Source organism: Pinus tabuliformis, chromosome J, assembly GCF_031772625.1.
Source record: "Pinus tabuliformis cultivar Carrire ecotype Pingquan chromosome J, CPIR1, whole genome shotgun sequence".
Lineage (NCBI taxonomy): Eukaryota > Viridiplantae > Streptophyta > Pinopsida > Pinales > Pinaceae > Pinus > Pinus tabuliformis.
The window spans coordinates 19,305,954-19,310,526 of NC_142295.1; the positions used below are offsets into that span (position 1 = coordinate 19,305,954).

Genomic DNA, 4,573 nt, shown 5'->3' on the forward strand with positions numbered 1-4,573 from the left:
CTCAAATGAATGAATACAAGAAACTGGTAATGTATGACACCAACACTTAACACGAACTTCAAGTGTGAGGGTAAAAAATTTAGCTTGAGTATCATTACAATGTATTCCATTAGAAAGGAAAAATAAAATGAATAAAATCATATGCCCAAGCACGGTTGTCCAATCATTTCCATCAAACTTAAGATGTGACAAGTTATGAATGATTTTTGCAAGGATTGTAAGATTTGATCTTTTCAAAAAACATCTCGGGATTATGATTTGGGAAGAATCTAGTCAAGATAAAAGGTTCAAAACAGACTTTAATGAGATCAACTTGTCATATGTCCCTCCTTCTAACGCCTCTTGTTTACGGTGTTGGAATTCTGCCAACACAAGGGGTCTCCCAATTATGAATTCCAAAATAGACCTCACACCATTTGGAGAAGGAGTCCCATCCAGATAATAGGCCCGACCATCATTATTCTTAGAATTTTCCTTAGCTGCAAGTGTCAAAATAAGAGATTATGAAAACAACCTTTGAAACAAGAAAGTTGTCACTTTGAGGCATACAATTGCAATGTATATAAGGTTCTTCCACAAAAGGGAAATAAAGGGTGAGCCTCTAGAAGAAAAATAATAATACTATCCTAAAAAAGACACACAAGTGTGTAGAAAGAATCATTAATTAACCTGCAAAGTAGTTCACAAGATAACAATGATCATAAAAGCAAGTAACAACACACATGCAACAAGATGCATATTAAATCCAATGAAATAATTCTTTTTACTAGTATGTAAACATAGACATACACCAAAAACAATGAAATAATAGTCTTACAACATTCACAATATATGCATGGAAGTGCGCCATATCCAAGAGCTTCATGTATTAAGTGAAAGTTCCAAGATACACGATTGCAATGATGCAACACTAGACCCAATAGTGGAACATTAAGTCACCACTTTCTCCTCCAAATAATGATCCTCTCTCCTATGCCAAGACTTGGTTCACTAGTATTTGACAAGCTCCTCTTGGTACATCCTTTACAATGCAGGTAATGACCCCACCAACTGAGTCACCTTTTGTTCAAACATCATCTATAATAGTTAACATGTTCTAAACATATACGAGATCTAGACATCTAACAATATTACTTTATATCTTAGCCTAAGTCAATGTATCATGATCAATAACCCCATCTAGGAGAAACTCTTTTGAAACTGTGATATGTATGATAGAACCTTAGTTACAAATTTTAGCTGAAGTATCTTCTTTTCCATAGCCCCAACAGCTACTCTTCCAATTGTTTCTCGTGCTGAAGATTTTCCACCTTCATATACTGAACGAACACCATATTTGAAGTCATATGTGGCATCCGCATGATATGGATAATACACTAATGACATTTCACAGTAATCATTTCCTCTTTGATTAGTATTTGGCCCAAGCACAACAATTGAAGTTCGAATAGTCTGACCTTCAAAAAGACTTGAGAGAATGCAACATGTGTCAGTTTCTTTACAAGGAGTAGTGATGCAAATTTATCTCAGCCTCTTCTTGTCAATTTCCAATTACATATCAGCTTTAGATATAGGAATCTGAGGTGGGAATCCATCAATTACACATCCTAAACCTCCACCATGGGATTCTCCAAAATATGTGACACGAAATAAAATACCAAATGTATTTCCAATACTAGCTCGTATCTCAAATTTCCTCAAGTGTGTTTGTTGGGGCAGGATCTAAATAGTCCTCAGCCTGTTGAGATCTATCTTGGGCACACACATCCCAGGGCTCTCCAGGGTTCCATTCATATGATGTCAAGACAAGCATGGTGAGGTAATTGGCTAAGTATATGTTGGCAAAAAATTATGACCTATGGAAATGGAAAGAAGGCCCCAGGAGATCCCTAATGCTACAAAGGGAGCATAGTGTTATCCTACCAGTGGGAAAAATCCATGAGCGATTTCTTCTTTGGAGATGCTAAAATTTATTTATGATCTGTTCGAGATATTTTGGATCTTTGGCATCAACTGATCCATGACTTTCTCTTCCTTTTCTGCATTGTCTATAAAAATTTGTAGTGTTTCCTCTTGCTTTATATCGCTTTCTGTAGAATTTGAGAGGGCTTCTACTTCAATTACTCATTATTTCTGCATTTGATATATAGTTTTTATATATAGCTTGTGATGAATTTTTTGAATCCCAATGTTGACAGAGATTTGCAACATAATCAATCAAACCATGATATATATAAAAAAAAATAACAAAACAAAATTTCCATGAAATTGATCACAAATCCTCTAGCTTTGCAATCTCCCAAGAATTACTCACCCTTTCTAAGGACACCAGTATGTAGAACATGCTTGAGAATATACAACATATGATACACCATTGGATCTAGTTAGGTTCATGTAATACAATAGTCATATGTAGCTTTGATCTAACCTCTGATGTAGATGCATTTGAACAAAACCCATACTAGAAGCCACCCATGACTTTCAACAATTTAGAGAGAAAAACCCCAGTAATATATCAAAGAGCTCATTCATATCACTCATTTTGTACATCATCAAGAGGAAATCCACTATGTCAACTGATTGGGCTTTGAATGTCTTTCATTATTTCATACTCCATTTTACTACTGTAAATAAAAACTATCACCCTGAATAAATCAATAGGTTCTCTACCGATATATGTGATGCTCTTTCACAATTGTTCTCACATTATTTTCATCAAATTGGTCAAACTTCTATGAATGTAATTCCCTTTTCACTGTGAATGTGTGATCTGAAAATGAAGATCTTAGATTAATTTTAAGGTATTACATACTCATGTGCATGGATTTGCCTATATTACTTAGTGCAATGGATCGATAAGATTGCAAATAACATAGACAATGAAGCAGTTAAAGAAACATAATAGACAAACACACATAACACAACAAGTTTAATATGGAGTTCACCGAAAACTCCTGGGCTGCATCTCCTGGTCCAGCCTTCAGTGGTGACCTCTCTATTATGTCTTTAAGAGCACAGTTTTACAAAATGTGAGCTCAATTTGAGTCTCAACACAACAGATGAAAAATAGCAGGAGTTTGCTTGAATCCCTCAAGCCTCTTTGAGTACACAAACTCTTTCTCTCCTTCTCTGGCTCTATTTTCTCTCTGTCTCAGCACTACTTGTCCCTGTCTTATGTCTTCTATGGCTTTTAAGCCAATCGGCATTGTCTGTTCGTTTCCCTTTCTCGGGATCTCTGGCTCCCGGCCTCTGTTCGCTCGAATCCCCTTCTGAGCGTTAGCAATCATGGCATAACGTCTTCAAGGGAGGTGGCCACCTATTCTGCAACAGAAGGGACCGTCGGGCCTTTGAAATCCCCAAAAATAGAATTCTCTGTTTACATAGAGAAACATTGTAAAACACGGGAAAATTCACCAATCTATCATTTTTCGGACTTCAAAAATCATTAATTCCGCCCTATACTCCTATTGGGTCCACCTGTAATCGCTATCGCAAGTCACAATGCCCCTGTGCTATGGTTCCCTTTGTATTTGTAAAAATATGTTAAAAACACTGAAAATCTGACGAAGGGATTTATGGTGGACTTCAAATAATTATGTAGCGGCATTTACAAACCCTTTCGGGTCCAGTTTCATTGCATCAGCGCATTCCCTTCGTATTTCGTTTATTTAACGAACACACAAAAATACATAGAAAAATGTCGTTTTTTGGATCTCAAAATATATTAAATTTGGTCCATAACCCCGTCGGATCCAGCTATCACAAGCCGCATATACATATGGCCCTGCTCCTTTGTATTACTCCTACGCAATTTTGCGATACGACTTGTCACAATCGCATATCGCATAAGCCCCGGGCCATTGGTAAGCGCTACCTTGTGTTTCTCTAATGCGATATCGTGAGTTAACCCGAGCTGTCGATCTGCGTGCTTGATCGACGGTCCCCGTTGACCGCGCTGATCATTGTCGCAATATTTATGTGGTAGCCTCCGATATCCTCCCCTGATTGTGATATGCCGATCGGATCTGGACCGTTGATTGGCCAAATCTAATGGCTCATGTGCATCACTGTCCAAGCACCCAATAACTTTGTTTTTGGTCATTTCTTCGTGTTTTTCACTCCCGATAGTGTTTTCCGCCATTTTGTGAAGGTTTTCCTTTTGCGATAGTTTTGATTTTTGAAGACTTAGAGGGTGTTTTGGATCCATTTTGGATCACGCTTCCCACTGAAAAATATTTTGGACCACCAAAAGTTGGTTTTTAAGCATCGATCAAGTGAGGGTATAGCTTCCTCACTTGTCCAATCTCTATCCATCATGTGTTGTTTGGTTTTGAACCTTTGAGTCCAATTATGAGGTACTCAACATCCCCTCTGTGCGTAGTTCTCACCTTCCTGTCTAGAACTATATCTTCCTGCAACTCATTGAGATATTCAGGCAACAGATCATCAATAGAAGGCAACTGAATTTTCTCTTCGGGATCTTCAATCAATGAAGGTTCAAACAGTCTCAAGTTTTATGCATTAACCACTGAATAGATATGCATGCAAGCTGGAAAATCAAGGCGAAAAGTGT

The 4,573-nt window shown here is 37.5% G+C and overlaps 1 pseudogene; it reads right to left on the reverse strand.

Annotated features, from left to right (window-relative positions):
• Positions 1-970: 970 nt before the first annotated feature.
• LOC149225200 (chorismate synthase 1, chloroplastic pseudogene) lies at positions 971-4,102 on the reverse strand (annotated as a pseudogene).
• Positions 4,103-4,573: the final 471 nt, after the last annotated feature.